Source organism: Odocoileus virginianus, chromosome 17 (assembly GCF_023699985.2).
Source record: "Odocoileus virginianus isolate 20LAN1187 ecotype Illinois chromosome 17, Ovbor_1.2, whole genome shotgun sequence".
In the NCBI taxonomy this organism is placed as follows: domain Eukaryota; kingdom Metazoa; phylum Chordata; class Mammalia; order Artiodactyla; family Cervidae; genus Odocoileus; species Odocoileus virginianus.
Window position 1 is genome coordinate 45,927,890 of NC_069690.1, and position 16,557 is coordinate 45,944,446.

Genomic DNA, 16,557 nt, shown 5'->3' on the forward strand with positions numbered 1-16,557 from the left:
TTGATTCCATGTGCTACTGATGCTCAGTGACCACTTGCAGAATGAACAAATGTGGCTCAGAGGCATGAAGTGACTTGTCCAGGGGCAGAAGCGTTACTCAAACTTGGGCTGTCTTGCTCTGCACTCCATTGCATGATGTTACATCTGCAACTGAGCATTTCTAACCCCATCATGAATTCATGTACTGCAGATTCAGAGACCTTAAATCCCCACTGCCTGAGAGAGGCATTTCTCAGATCTGCCAGCCCCACAAAAGTTCTTAAGTCAGTGCTTATTGGCCCTAGAGACAGATCTCACGTTGAAAGGTCTTGCTAGTCAAGCAACCTGCTTCAGAAATCTATGCCTTGGACTTCCCTGGTGGTCCAGTAGTTAAGAAACCACCTGCCAATGCAGGGGACAAGAGTACAATTCCTGGTCTGGGAAGATCCCACATGCCTCAGTTAACTAAGCCCATGTCCCACAACTACTGAGCCTGTGCTGTAGAGTCCATGAGCCACAACTTGAGAAAGCCCACTCGCACCAATGAAGACCCAGCACAAAAAACATAAATTAATAAAATTTTAATAAGGAGAAATCTGTGCCTTGAGCGCGCGCGCACACACACACACACACACACACACACAAACTGCTCAAGAAAAAAAATTACTGCAGAAGCTGTGGAATGATTTATGGACCGTACACACAGCACCAATCCCTTTTTGCTACTTTTAATGCCATATGAAGCTAATTCAAGGAAGCAGGAGGAATTCCACTGCCTAAGTCCTGTGGAGGTGAAAACCCTGCCCTTCTATTAGTAGACAATCTCAGGAGCAGAAAACATGATTTCTTCCAGGGAGAACATGAAGATGATTGAGGCCTGTCATTGCTTTATTCCCTTGTCACTAGAAGAATACCAGTTCAGAAATCACATGCAGAAATTAGATCAAAATGTTAATGGAGGCAGAGGCGTTGCTGTCACTTGGGGAATCTCCAGCTGAAGTTGCAGGAGCTCTTCCTGCACCTCCTAGGAGGCATCTGTCACTGACTCTCCAGGCACACAACAGATGCTTCGGTTCCTTTTGGACAGGCAGAATCAGCTAGGTGCAAATCTCTTAACTCAGATCTGCCTTGGACAACTGGAGGTCCTGGCTGGATTCCAACCAGACCCAATCTTTAGGAAATAAATAGACTAATTGCCATGGGAAGATAAATGTTCCATAAGTCAGACTCTTCCAGATCAGCCGAGATCACCCTGAGATCCCCTTGGGCTTTCAGGCTAATGAGAACTCAGACCTATTCCAGGTCTCAGAGCAGCTCTGAGCATTTGGTCATTCAAGTCAGCAATCCAGCAGAGCAACTGGGCAGTGGAGGCTAAATGCTTCAGCAGTGCAGCTGTCCTTCGGTTGATCACCTCAAACCCTAAGTGAAAAAATAGATGGTAAATTGCATTGGTCCCCTTAGATGGGTGAGCAGTCTCCAAAGAATTGATTTATATTCACCAAAGTCATCAAGAGGCTGACTTAGAGGGACTTCCCTGGAGGTCCTGAGGCTAAGATTCTACACACCCAAAGCAGGGGTTGCAGGTTCAATCCCTGGTGAGGGAACTAGATCCCACATGTGGCAACTAAGACCTGCAGCCAAATAAAAACAAAATATATATTATATATATATATAATATATGTACATAAATATTATATAATGTGTATAATATATATTATATTTAAATATATAATATTTATATATTTATATAGAATATATAAATATATATATATATTTTTTTAAAGAGAGACTGGAAATCAGAAAGGTAAATTGACCATTTATAATGAGGATGAAACTTTTCAGTGCTAGGAGTGCCCCAACTTGACATTAGTCAGGTGCCAAGACCACAGGGCACCTTCTTCAGTTGGGTGGTCCTAACTGACTTACTGGGCCAGCATCTCTTCAGCTTATAGAGCCGCAAGGGCTGGCCAAGCTTCTCAAGAGGTCAGCAGTTGTCTTAAATTTTTAGCTAGCACTATCCATCCAGTTTTTACATCTTGTTTCTAGGAATTTATCCTATAGCCAGGTGCATGTAAGTATATGTAAACTATATGACCAAATGCATTAGCATGTTCAGTGCCACACTGCTTAGTGAAAAACTACAAACAACCCTCATGCCCACCACCAAGAAAATGACATAATGAATCACAGTATGTCCACACAGGAAACACAGGGCAGTCCTGAAGTGGCAGAGCGATCTGAACAATATTCTATTGTTATTTTCTTTTAAAGGAGCTTCCCAATGGTGCTAGTGATAAAGAACCATCCTGCCAGTGCAGGAGATGTAAGAGACTCGGGTTTGATCCCTGAGGTGGGAAGATCCCCTGGAGGAGGGCATGGCAAACCCATTCCGGTATTCTTGCCTGGAGAATCCCATGGACAGAGGAGTCTGGAGGGCTACAGTCCATAGGGTCAGACTCGACTGAAGTGACTTAGCACGCACACACGTTCCTTTTTAAAGAATAGATGATGCAATAAATGTATTTTTAGAGCCAGAAAAAAAAACATAAAAGAATAGATAATACAGATGGATATAAACATACTTGAAAACATGCTTCTCTACACATTTAATCCAGAAAAAAGCACAAGAAACAGAAGAGAGAACTAAGGAGGAACAATTAATGTTCTCTTTATACCCTTTCATACAGTTTAAAATTCTTTACTATTGGGCACTTTTTATCTTTAAATATTTTGAAAACTTTAAAAAAAAATTCTATTGCCTAATCTTTCTTCAGAATAATGTCAGCCCAGCATGTATTCCATCTGACTATTAACTGGACCATTAATTACCCAGTGAGTTTGCCAGTTGAATCTAAGAGGCCTCAGGGAATTATGACTCCAAGGCCCCTTCCCTGCCCACAATTGTAAAGGGGGAATGTTTACTCATTTGACCCCATTAGAGGCAGATGATCCATGTGGTTGTATAATCATTTCTTCCGAGAAACAGTGATGAGCAGAAAGCTGGGTCAGTTAAGGGAGACAAATTCATGTCTTTAATGCTGCTTCTGACCATCCTAACACAGACTATCAGAAGAAAGGTGAGAGGCAAAACATGAGGAGTTAAAGAATCAGAGTTTCAGTTTTGCAAGATGAAAAGAGTTCTTTGGATGGATGGAGGTGATGGTTATACAACAGTGTGAATGTACTTACTGCCACTGAACTGACAAATTTCATTATGTACATTTTATCATAATTAAGAAAAAGAATGCTTGCAGACAGCTCCCCTTCCATTCAGCCTCATTGACTAAATCAAACTGCTCATCCATTAGATAAGGATTTTTTTTTAAGCATATGGTAACAAGAAAATAAAACAAAAACAAACACCCTACTTCTTTTTTGGGTGTTTTTTTTTTTTTAATTGAAGTATAGTTGATTTACCATGTTTGCCAATCTCTGCTATGCAGCAAAGTGACTCAGTTATACTTTCCATTATGGTTTATCACAGGATATTGAATATAGTTCCCTGTGCCAAACAGCAGGATCTTGTTTATCCGTCCTACGTATAATAGTTTACATTTTGCTAATCCCAAGTCCCAGTCCTTCTCGCTCCCTCCCCTCCCCCTCGGCAACTACATACCTGTTTTCTATATCTGTGAGTCTGTTTCTCTTTTGTAGATAGGTTCATTTGTGCCATATTTTAGATTCCACGTGTAAATGAAATAGTATGTTATTTTTCTTTCTCTTTATGACTTCACTTAGTATGGTAATCTCTCAGTGCATCACCCTACTCCTTTTTTTAATGCATTCTCTCTGAAAGCAGAATCAAGGGCATCCACTGGCATTTTGGCAAATTAAGTACACTCACTCCTTAGAACAAAACAAAAACTCCTTCATACATTACCCATCTCTACAGAGCTCTTTTCTCTCCGTTAACAGGGCATTATTTTAAAAGGAAAGGTTGTTTGGTAGGACACCAGAAAGGCGGCCATTTGTAACTTGTAATCCTCTGGTAAAGAACCAGGATAAATGAAAATTAATTGCAAGCCCTCAGGGGTGGCAGGTGAATAATACATCAAAGCGTATAAAATAAAGGAGGGCCCTTCAGGGAGACCAACACAGACACCCCCACAGCCTCTCCTGCAGCACGAAGACCTCCTGCAGGTAATCGTCTCCTGAGTTTTCTCATCAGTCACTCATTAATATCCAATTGTCTAACCAAGTCACATAAGAGATGCCTGACTCCAGCCCACTCAGAAAAACCACAGACGTGTGGCAAGTTCTGCACGTATAAGTTCATTGATTGCAGGGAAATATCTGGTGAGCACGAGGGACAGACTGGCACTCAGTCCTTTTCCTATTTTCCAGTCTGAGCAGACTACAGGTCTGGAAAAAATGCTTTGTCCTTAGAGATTCTGGAAAAAAATCTAAGTAGGAAACATATTGAAAAAATCTTTTGAGCCAAGCACAGGCCTAGATCCACTTTGTCTTTCTCACCCAGAAGTCAGCTGCTTCCTTTGCTGCTTCTTTTCCTTTCCTTTAACTTCTTTGGGTCTCAATTTTGCCATCTGTGAAGTGGCAGAATACTAGTGCCTACCTCACATGGTTGTCGTGAAGGCTGAATGAGTAAGGTGTTTAACATAGAACCTGGCACAAGGTACTCAACCAATATAAGAAAAACACCATCACCACCACCACCTTCATTATTTTAGGCATTTCCAGTCGTATTCTGGCCTCAGTAACAGGCAGCTCTTCACCCACCCCATTCTCTTTCAGTCATTATTTATCGCCGATCTGGAAATATTTTCCTTGGCTCCTGTTTGTTCTCTCCACAGATTTTCTCCATATATTACCCACTTCAACAGCAAGAGCATGATCAAGGTCATTTTCACAACCCTTCTATCCTATTAGCAATCAGTAAACTGAATGGTACACAGGCTAGAGGTAATTATGGCTCTACTTAAAAACAGATGACCTTGGAATGCTGCATTTGAGAGGCAGAGGTAAGATGACCAGGCATCGTGGGTTGTCTGGGACTGAGGGGTTCTCAGGATGTGAAACTTTCAGTACCAAATCCAAAATGTCCTAGCAAACCAGGACAAGTTAGCCACCAAGGGCAGAAAAGCATAATGTAGGCTCTGGAGCCTGAATTCAATTCTGATCCTTCCACCTCTTAGCTTTGTAACCTTGGACAAGACACATAACTTCTCTGAGCCTCAGTTTTCTCATCTGTAGAATGGAGATAACCAAAGTACCTCCATAGGATTGTTGTGAGGATTAAATGTGTTAATGAACATAAACAGCCCAGGATAGTACCCTAGCACGTAGTATGCTATGTGTGATGGTGTGATGTATGTTATAGTATATGTCACATACTACTAGTAATTCAAAGTTGTGCAATATCAAAGCATAATCCAAATGTACAATAAAATCTCTCTTTTGACCAAACACAATCTAACCTGGATCCTTAGCTGAATTTTATTTGTTCAGTATTTTCCTTCCAACTGAAAGGTACAAAAGCAGAACTAGCCAATCTTTTGGTCTCCCCAAATGTAAAATCCAGGCGTAGTCTTTGATGCAGAACTGGTTTTGGCCTGAAGCACCTATGTACATTTGCTATACAGATCAACCATTGCTGGCCAGGAGTCATCATTTCTGTTGATCCTGAATTAAGAATCATCCAGGGGAATTTCCTGGCAAGTCAGTGGTTAGAACTTGGCACTTTCACTGCTGAGGGCCCAGGTTCAATCCCTGATCAGGGAACTAAGATCCCATAAGCCATGTGGTGGGGTCAAAAAAAATAAAAAAGAAAAATCCAAACACCTTTACTATACCATATTAGAATCATCAGGACAATGTAGCCCTCCTTTAACTAGAAGACTCCATTATTTGGAACTTCCTCGTCTCCCAAACACTCCAGTCTGTCAAGGTACACTATCACACTGTTTTAGATAAGTGACTTGAGCCTCTCAGATTTTGGTATTCTTGGAGGGTCCTGGAACCAATCGCCCACCCTCCTAAACATACCCAGGAATGACTATTCCTTACTAGGGAAGCCAGTCCCAGTGATTTATTTACAGCACAAAGGTAAAACAGTTGTTCTGAGCTGAACTGTGTCCCTCCAAAAGATATTGCAGGTAGGATTCTGTGCCCAGTTACAATAGGTGATTATTCTCCCCACACCGTCGAGCAATTCTCTGATACCAGCTGGGAGTCATACAAGTAAACTCAATTCAGATATTACCTATCTGGAGAAAACATCAGACCCCACAGGTTAAGGGCTCAGTCCTACAAGACTGCCCCCCACCCCACTAGCCAATTGCCAATTCCAAGTCCAGGCTGTCACCTACCTGTGCATGCGTGTGTGCTAAGTCATTTCAGTCGTATCAGACTTTTGCGACCCTATGGGCTGTAGCCCGCCAGACTCCTCTGCCCATGGGATTCTCCAAGCAAGAGTACTGGGGTGGGAAGCACTGATGGGGGATGCCTCTTTGAGGAAGAGACTTCTGAGCTGCAGAGGAAGACTCTCCAAGAACCTGGCAGGCAGAAGAGCAGATGCAAAGGTCCTGAGGCAGGAAGGTGGCCAGCGGAGCTGAGGTGAAGCAGGAGGGAACAGGCACTCTGGAAAAATCCCAAATTTCCAAACTCTATTTGGGTAAGGAAGTCCTGGGACACTGGGTCTAAGAGTGGGGATGGGAGTTGGGAAATTTCACATCCTTCTCCCACTCACCCATTTTTCCCATGCCTGGGACAGAACCCTGAAAGGGACATGTTCAGCTTTCTTTTTTTTTTTACATGTTCAGCTTTCAGAGGACAGGTGAGGCAACACTGGTGTGCCACCACCCTCCAGGGCAGCAGCCCGTCAGTCCTCTCCAAACTTCAGATGCTTCCTCTGCTACATGCATTTCCACTCTCTCTAGTAAGGGAGTGGAGGCATCCAGGGCAATGTGCTATAATAGTTATAACTAGCTTCACACCACCACCCCACCACCACCATCCCCGAATCCTAGAGCCAGCCACCTGTCACTTCTCTGCTTTGTTAGAGCTTAGAGTTTGTCGGCTCTCAGGTGCAAAACAATGTGACATAAGCTGTGTTTTGATCTGCTTTGCTTGGTTCTGTTTGCTTTTTCCACCTAGGGAATTCCTCCCACCCCCAAGCAGCCTAGACAAACTCACTTTCATTCTTGCGTATTTTCCCCCTCTGGGTGTGAAGCTGTCAGACCTGAAAACCAGCAAAGAAAGCCATCTCTACAAGGGCAGCTTCTCTGCAAAGGTGTAATATGATGCTTTTGGAGGTAATTTACACTGGAAGTAGATGTTGGAAGTTATTCTTAATTTGCAGCTCACTGGCATTTCACACCAGGACTCACTGGTCCTTGAGGTAAGGAGCCAGGTCAGTAATGCCTTTTGTACCTTTCTCTCTCTCTCTCTCTCTCTCTCTCTCTCTCTCTCTCTCTCTCTCTCTCTCTCACACACACACACACACACACACACACACAGAGTGATTTGCCAACTTTCATTGTACTTCAGAGGAGAAAGAGGAATTCAGAGCCACAAACCCAGAGCTGGCAGCAGGGATGGGGTGAATCAAGACCTTCACTTCAAAGGTCCTGACACTCATCATGGTGTAATAATGAACCAGCCTCCTTCGCCCCAGGGCTCAGTGCTTCCTCTGCTCCCCAGCCACTTCTGGGAAGGCTCTTCCACACCTACCGGAGAGCTGAGAAACTGGCTTTGTTCCTTAAATTGCAAGAGCTTCCATCCACCGTGGATCAAGAGGTGCCAAGATGAGAACTTGGAAGAAGCCTGATCCTAAATCAGGTTGGACAGTTGCCTCTTTGGAAATGGCAGTTTTCTAGAAGCTGGTGGAGTCAGTGATGAACAGTCTTGGAAAGAATCTTCTAGGTAGAGAAACTGGGATGCCAAGAGAGCAGAAACACCAGTTCCCAGCCCTGGGAGGAGACAGCGGGGTCACCAAGGGATGGCTTAAAGAGACTTCACCCATTCCTGTAACCAGCCAGCCCTGTTCCCCAGCTTTGATGTGGGCTATTGATTGACTATTTCCAATTTTTTCTAAAGGGCAGGTCACTGCTCCCACCAATTTTTATCCAGGAATCCTTTAAGCCCTCCTGGATAGAAAATTTTAAATGTTTATTTGTTTTATTTTTGACTGCATCAGGTCTTAGTTGCGACACGTGGACTCTTTCCTGTGGCATGGACTCCAGAGTGTGCAGGCTCAGTAGTCCCCTGACATGTGGGATCTTAGTTCCCTGATCAGAGATAGAACCCATTTCCCCAGCATTGGAAGGCAGCTCCTTAACCAATGGACCACCAGGGAAGTCCCCTGGATAGAAATTTTGAATCCATGATGATAAAAGAAATAACAAAATATTAATAGTAATAGGGAATACTCTGGCGGTCCAGGGATTAAGGCTCATTTCTTTTCTGACACAGCCCAGGTTCAAGCCCTGATCGAGGCATTAAGATCCTGCAAGACTCGAGGCCTGGCCAATAAAAAAGTAATATAACTCAGAAACCACTCAAGACCCTCTGTTGTCCACACTCCCAACCTCAAAATATTTTATATTTATAGAATGCTTCACGATTTCTACACCCCTTCCCCCATAAGTTATTGATTTAAATTTTGTGACAAACCCTTGAGTTCATATGTAGGTATTAGCCCCTTTCTACTGCAGAGGAAACTGATGCTCGGAGAGGTTAAGTAATTTGTCCAAGGTCACCCTGCCACTATACAGGAAGTGGTGAAACAGGGACTCTGGTCCAAGCATCCAGATTCCTAGTTCAAAGGGCTTACCACTGTGTTCCTTTGCTTCCCAGAACCTCAGATCCACACAGATCTTGGTGGTTGGCAAATGGAGATCACATGTGTCTAGGCTGGCTGGGGAAGAAATGTAACAGACATTCCCACCAGAGGCAGCAGAGGCTTTGTGACAGCCTTGTTACAGTGATTAAATCATCCCGTGTCAGTGACAGATTAGAAGATTGAGAGGCAGGTGGGCTAGGAACCTGGAAGCACCTCTGGGATAGCCCAACCCACAGGAACCATCCATCACCAGGAATTGGCAGGACCCATGGGCTTCTCCAGCCCCTCCAAGGACCAGGCAGCCGGGGCCCTGATGAGCCAGATGTTATCCCCTGCCATTTGCATCTAAAATTCCTGGTTTCTTGGCAGGAATTGATGGAGGAGGCATAAAGGAATGGTATAATGGGGTTGGCACTTTTAATTCCTTTCTGACCCCCATTTAGGGCAGCCTCAAGGGGGAAGTTCCCCAAGGGTTAAATGACTTTAGGTGATGAGCATGAATACAATTAGACGACTCAGCCAAGAGGTGTCAGAGGCCTGTGGAGGGCCATTTGGCAGAATCACACTTTTAAACGAATGAATTTATCCTGCAAATATATTCTCTCATGGGCCAAATGAAGCATTCACAAAGACATTCACTGTAGCACGTGTCCATGTAGCAAACAAATAAATATTAAACACTGCAGATATAGCAGGAAACATGCCAAAGTAGTTGCCCTGATGAGCTTTCCTTCCAGAGATGAAACATTTATTTATTCATCTAATAAATCTTTACTGAGCCCCTACTATATGCTAGGCATTGTTCTAGGACAGTGTTGCCAAATAAAATATAGGCTACCTAGCTAAATTTGAATTTCAGATGAACGATATTTTTAAATTTTTTTAATTTTTGACTGTGATGGATCTTCACTGCAGCACAGGCTCAGTAGTCGTGGCTTAGCTCCCCCAAGGCATGTGGGATCTTAGTTCCCTGACCAGGGATTGAACCTACATTCCCTGCATTGGAAAGTGACGTCTAAACCCCTGGACCCCCAGGGAAGTCCTCAAATCACAATATTTTTTTAGTATATCTGTGTCTGTGGGGAGGGATGGACTGGGAGTTTGGGGTTAGTAGATGCAAAGTATTACATATAGGATGGATAAACAACAAGGTTCTATTGTATAGCACAGAGAACAATATTCAACATCCTGGGATAAGCTGTAAAGGAAAAGAATATAAAAAAGAATGTGTATATATGTATAACGGAGTCACTTTCCTGTACAGCAGCAATTGACACAATGTTGTAAATCAGCTATACTTCAATAAAAACTAAAACAAAACCCAAAAAAAAACTATGTCCCAAATGCCCTGCCCTCTTGGGATAAAAGTATGGGAAATGCTTACACTAAAAAATTCACTGTTGATCTGAAATTGAAATTGAGCTGGAAAGACTGTATTTCAATATATTAATTCTGGCAACCCTATTTCAAGAACATTGTTTATAATTCAGAAACACCTTAAGTGTCTGTCAACAAGGAACTTGTTAAGTAAATTATTAAAAAATCCAAACAATGGGAAATAATTACCCAAAAAATAATAAAGTGGATCTATCTGGTGATTTAGAATGTCTACAATGCAGAGTTAGGTAAAAAGAGGAAAGTTCAAAATAGTATACAAGTTATCTCACCATCTGGTGAAGAAAAAGAAATATGGAGACATGTACATATGTGTTCATCAAAGCACAGACTCTCTTGGGAAGGTGCCCAGAGATGGATAACTGCTTGCTTCTGCAGAAAGAGAACAAGAAAACTGGGGGAAACAACAGTACCCCTCAGTACTTTGAATTTTGAAATAAATCCATATCTTACTTATTTTAAAACAACTTCTTTTGGGCTTCCCTCACATCTCAGTGGGTAAAGAATCTGCCTGCAATGCAGGAGACCTGGGTTTGATCCCTGGATCAGGCAGATCCCCTGGGGAAGGAAATGGCAACACACTCCAGTATTCTTGCCGGAGAATCCCATGGACAGAGGAGCCTGGCAGGCTACACAGTCCCTGGGTTCGCAAGGGTAAGACATGACTTAGCATCTAAACCACCAAACAACTTCTTTTACCTGTGTCTGTGTTTTAAGATATTTTGACTGATAGGGTTGTATGATTCTTGGAAAGAGTCACCATAGGCTCCCTGAGGGTCTTCGACACAATTTCAGGATGGTCCAGGAGGCAGGAGAAAGGACACAATGACCTTGAAGGGACACTGAAGTTCAACATCAAAAACCAAGGCATAGCTGTAGGAGCAGGTACATAATTTTCAGGACCTAATACAACATGGCAACCCATTGTTCATAAATTAATAAGAATTCCAAAAATGGTAATAGCAGAGCTTTAAATCAAGTATGAGTTCCTTTTACATACAAACAGAGAAAACCCACACCACAGCTGCTGGTGGATTTCTTCCAATAAGGACACAGGGAACATAATTCCTCACACAGCCATTTTCCACACTCACCACTGCTCCAGTCATGAGATCAGAAGAGAAACCAAAGGAATAAAATAAATATAAATCAAAGCCAACCATGTTAATAAAAGGGGTCTAAGGGTCAGTGTGACAGGCAGAACATTAGAATTCAGATAGCTTTAGGCTCTTCCCGGACAAATTACACAAATTGCTGTCAGAGGTGTCCCAAGGTTCACACAAAATATGCCTTCTGGCCCATGTAACTCCCATTTCCCGGCAGTAAATTATTAACTGAACAAGGTCGAGCTGGTACAGCTGTTGCCCTAACACAGGCCTGACATCCACATGGAAGCCCGCTCGATAATTTGTGGTGAAAGTGACCGGCACTAAATCCATCTCTCCCTGAACGGCAAGGAAAGAATCCTGGATACAGCATCCCGCCTCCATTTGGAACCGGTGCAGAGTCCCCATCGAGGGGCGACAAGGTGACCCTGCAGCCCGAGAGGAGCGCCTCATAACCCAGCAGTCAGCGACCTTGTGAGGCCAAGGACACCAGAGGGAGGCATCCAGTGGGTGAGGAGGGAAAAGGAGGAGGTCGGGAAAGGAAAGAGAGACTCTGGGAGAAGAGACTACCAGCTGAAGAGGGAGGGATGGAACGAGGAAGAGGAAAGAAATAACAAGCTTTCAGACAAAATCTGTGGTTCCTCAGCCTCCTCACCACCACCATCTCAGCTTCTGGAAGTCCTTCTGGTTCTTGAGGATCAGCTCAAAGGACACTTCTTCCAGGGAGCTTTCGCTGATTGCCACAAGACCATGTTACTACAAAAAGAAATAATAACATTGATGGCGAGTGTACCACGTACCAGCTGCATCATCTCATTTAATCCCCCAACCCTTTGAAGTAGACACTATTGCTACCCCAGTTTTTCAAAGAAACCGACGCACAGAGAGGTTTAGTAACCTGCTGAAGGTCACACAGGTGGCAAATGGTAAAGCTAAAAACAGAGAGTCTGACTCCAGAGCTCTCACTTTCCACCACTCAGTACTACCATTTCCTTCTTCTGCCCCATCTGTGCCCTCCAGCGGCTCAGACTTGGCCTGTGGCTCAAATTTTACCTCTACTCCCGTCTCTAGGACACTGTCTCACCTCTGTTCCTCCAGGAACCCAACCAATATCTAGCACATAGTAGGTACCCATGAGAAGTGAAGTTGCTCAGTCGTGTGTGACTCTTTGCTATTCCATGGACTGTAGCCTACCAGGCTTCTCCATCCATGGAATTTTCCAGGCAAGTGTACTGAAGTGGGTTGCCATTTCCTTCACCAGGGGATCTTCCCAACTTGGGGATTGAACCCAGGTCTCCTGCATTGCAGGCAGACGCTTTACCCGCTGAGCCACCAGGGAAGCCCAGTAGGTACTCAGTAAATATCAATTTCATTCCTTTCTCACATCAGACACATATACAAAAAGTACTGCAAAGAGTCGGGCATGGCTAAGCAACTGAGCACACACACACAAGCTACAGACAGGGAGAGAATATTTACAAATCACATACCCAACACAGGATTCATATCCAGAATGTATAATGAACTCTCATAACTGAACAATAAGAAAACAGGCAACTTGATTTTAAAAGGAGCAAAAGGACTTCCCTGGTGGTACAGAGGTTAGGAGTCTGCCTGCCAACGCAGGGGACACAGGTTCATCCCTCCTTCGAGAGGATTCCACACACCACAGGGCAATTAAGCCCATGTGCCACAACTACTAAAGCCCACGTGCCTAGAACCCGTGCTTGGAAACCAGAGAAGCCACTGCAATGAGGAACCCGTGCACCACAGTGAAGCGTAGCCCCCACTCGCAGCAACTAGAGAAAGCCCTCGAGCAGCAACAAAGACCTAGCACAGCCACAAATAAATACATTAAAAAAAATGAGCAAAAGATATGAACAATGCTTCACCAAAGAGGAAATAAGGATGGCAAATAAGTACATGAAAAACTGTTCAGTATCATTAGTCATTAGGGAAATGCAAATTTAACCTCTGATGAGATATTACTACACAGGTATTAGGGTGACTAAAATTTAAACTGCTGACAGTCCCAAAATCTGGCCACAATGTAAAACAACTAGAACTCTCATACATTGCTGGTGAGGATGCAAAATGGAACAGTCACTCTGGAAAATAGTTCGGCAATTTCTTAACAAAGCTAAGTATATATACATTTGCTCCATGACCCAGTAGTCCCACTCCTGGGCATGTATTCTGGAGAAAAGAATATTTATGTCCACACAAAAACCTGCACATATATATTTATAACATCTCTGTTCATAATTGCCAAAAACTAGAAATAGCCCCAAATGTCTTTGAATGGATCAAGAAACCAAGTCCATCCAGACAATGAAATATAACTCAGCGATAAAAAGGAACAAACTTTTGGCACAGAAAACCTGGAAGGACCGCAAAGGGATTTATTCTGAGTGAAAGAAACCAGTCTCTAAAAGTTCCATGCTGTGTGATGCCATTTGTGTGACATTCTCAAATAACAAAACTATAGGGAACAGATCAGTGGTTGCCAAGGGTTAGGTACGGAGAAGTGTGGAATAAAGGGATAGCACAGGGAGTTTTTTGGAATGATGGAGCAATCCTGTATCCTGATTATGCAAATGGTGATATAAATCTATACATGTGTCAAAATTCCTGTAACTACTCACTAGAATGGCTATAAACAAAAAGACAGGACTTCCCTGGTGGTCCAGTGCTTAAGAATATGCCTGCCAATGCAGGGGACATGGGTTTGATCCCTGGCTGGGGAAGATTCCACATGCTGAGCGGCAACTAAGCCTGAGAGCCACAAAACTGAAGCCCGTGCCTCTAGGGCCCATGCTACGCAACAAGAGATGCTTAATGCAATGAGAAGCCCTCACACCACAACTAGAGTCACTCCTGCTCACAACTAGAGAAAGCCCACACACCGCAACAAAGACCCATCACAGCCAAAAATTAATTAAGTAAGTAGTTTTAAAAAGAGAAATAATAAAAAGTGTTGGTGAGGAGGTGGAGAAACTGGAACCATCATACATTGCTAGTGGGAATGTAAAAGGGGGCAGCCACCCTACAGAATAGTTTAGCAGTTCCTCAAAAAGTTAAACATCCAATGGGCTTTTAGATATAAGCCCAAGAGAATAAAAGCATATTTCCATAGAAAAATTTGTACACAAATATTCATAGCAGCATCATTCTTTTTTTTTTCTTCTTTTAGCCAAGCGGCCTGTGGGATCTTTGTTCCCCAACCAGGGATCAAACTCACACCCCCTGCAGTGGAATACCAGAGTCTTAATTACTGGACTTCCAGAGAAATCCCCCAGCATTATTCTTAATAGCCAAAAACTAGAAACAACCCAAATGCCCATCAACTGATGAATGGATAAACAAAATGTGGTACATGCAGACGGTATAATATTATTCAGTCTTAAAAAAGGAATAAAGTACTGATACATGCTACAATATGGATGAATCCTAAAAACATTTTGTAAGTAAAATAGGCCTGACACAAAAGGCCATATATTGTATAATTCCATTTATATGAAATGTCAAGAATTATACAAATAGGGATTTCCCTTGGTGGTCTAGCTAAGACTCCACACTCCCAATGCAGGGAGTCCAGGTTCAATCCCTGGTCAAGGAACTAGATGCCACATGCTGCAACTAAAGATCTAGCATGCTGCAACAAAGATCAAAGATTCCAAGTGCCACAAGCAAGACCCAGCACAGCCAAATAACTGAATAAATATTAAGGGGAAAATAGACAAATACACAGAGACAGAGAGTAAATCCATGTTTGGCAGGGCTTTGGGGAAGGAATAAATGAGAAATAACTACTAATGGATATGGAGTTTCTTTGGGGAATGATGAAAATTTTCTGGAATTAGTGGTTCTGGAATTAGTGGTGATGTTGAACAGCTTTGTAGATATACTAAAAGCCACTTAATTATGCACTTTAAAGGGTGAATTTTATGGCATAAGAATTATACTGACAAAAAATTCATAGAACTCTACACCCTCAGGAAAAAAAAAATAAATTTAAAAAGTCAAACTTAATACAATTAAGTATTATGCCTGGAGGGTAGGAACCAGGTTCTCACCTACTGTGTAAGATGCCTCACACACTAACCATTTTGGACAGGAGTTCCCAAACTTGACTACACCTTGGAACTTTCTGATGTGGGGGTGGTATTTAAAAATTGTGATGCTTGGCAACCACCCCTAGACATTCTGACTTAATTGGTCTGGGGTGAAATCTGGGTACTGAGCATTTTTAAAGCTTCCCAAGTAATTCTAAAATGCAGCGAAATTTGAGAACCACTGGCTTAGGAAATAATTGATGAACAACCATTCCCGAGAGCCAAAAGCCAGCCCTCCTCCCCTCCTCCATTTCAGAGCGGTCAGATCCGATTTGTCCTTGGCAAAGAGAACAGCTCCAATCATTCCTGCTGTTCACTGTGCCAGACAGAAACAAATCCGAGCATTCTTAAGGGCCACTGCTCTCTCTGGCATGGTTGATGAGACCACCAGCAGTTCTGAAGGAGGGTTTGCTCTGTCATGCTCTGCCTCTCCATCCTCCTCAGACTCTCTCTCTGGCTGCCTGGGTTAGCAGCTGGGGCTGGTGAAGTGGAGGAGTCCGCTTAATAAAAGCATGCTCAGCAGGGTGTAGCAGGCTTTCTGAATGACCTTTCCCAGGAACATTCATGTTTTCAAAGCTGACTCCCTGCAAAACACAGGCCTGGAACGCTAAGGATGGAATTTCAGATGCTAGTGGGCATGATTTTATGGCAGAGGGTCTCTTCCCGTGACTTTTCTGGCACATGCCTAGACAGGTCAAGCAATCACTTGACCTGTCGGTTTTCTTTTCTTATTGATTAGATTGATTCATTGAATCAATTTATTAATTGATTTATAAATAAATAAAATTATTCATTGAATGAATTTATTTTTGACTAGACTGGGTCTTTGACGCTGTGCACAGACTTTCTCTAGTTGCAGAGTGTAGGGGCTACTACTCAAGTGGCAGTGGGTGGGCTTCTTATTGCAGTGGCTTTTCCTGTTGTGGAGCACTGGCTTTGGTACCCCACAGCATGTGGAATCCTCCCCAGACCAGGGATTGAACATGTGTCCCCTGCACTGGGAGGTGGATTCTTTTTTTTTTCTTTTTTTTTTTTCATTTATTTTTGTTAGTTGGAGGCTAATTACTTTACAATATTGTAGTGGTTTTTGTCATACATTGACATGAATCAGCCATGGATTTACACGTATTCCACATCCCAATCCCCCCTCCCACCTCCTTCT

The 16,557-nt window shown here is 43.1% G+C and overlaps 1 long non-coding RNA gene and 1 other non-coding gene across 5 annotated transcripts; both read right to left on the minus strand.

The window, feature by feature from the left end:
* Window positions 1-545: 545 nt before the first annotated feature.
* LOC110134423 (uncharacterized) lies at window positions 546-12,920 on the minus strand. Of its 4 annotated transcripts, none has more exons than XR_011492386.1 (7): window positions 12,771-12,920; window positions 11,269-12,036; window positions 10,874-11,047; window positions 7,669-10,568; window positions 6,306-6,491; window positions 3,596-3,768; window positions 546-1,398 (listed from the first exon to the last, which is right to left on the minus strand). It is a non-coding gene; the product is annotated as an uncharacterized lncRNA (long non-coding RNA). The 4 variants fall into 4 exon arrangements; XR_011492387.1 differs by having other exon boundaries at window positions 11,936-12,036; window positions 12,771-12,917; XR_011492384.1 differs by having other exon boundaries at window positions 10,874-12,036.
* TRNAC-GCA (transfer RNA cysteine (anticodon GCA)) lies at window positions 12,547-12,619 on the minus strand. Its single transcript has one exon. It is a non-coding gene; the product is annotated as a tRNA-Cys (tRNA).
* Window positions 12,921-16,557: the final 3,637 nt, after the last annotated feature.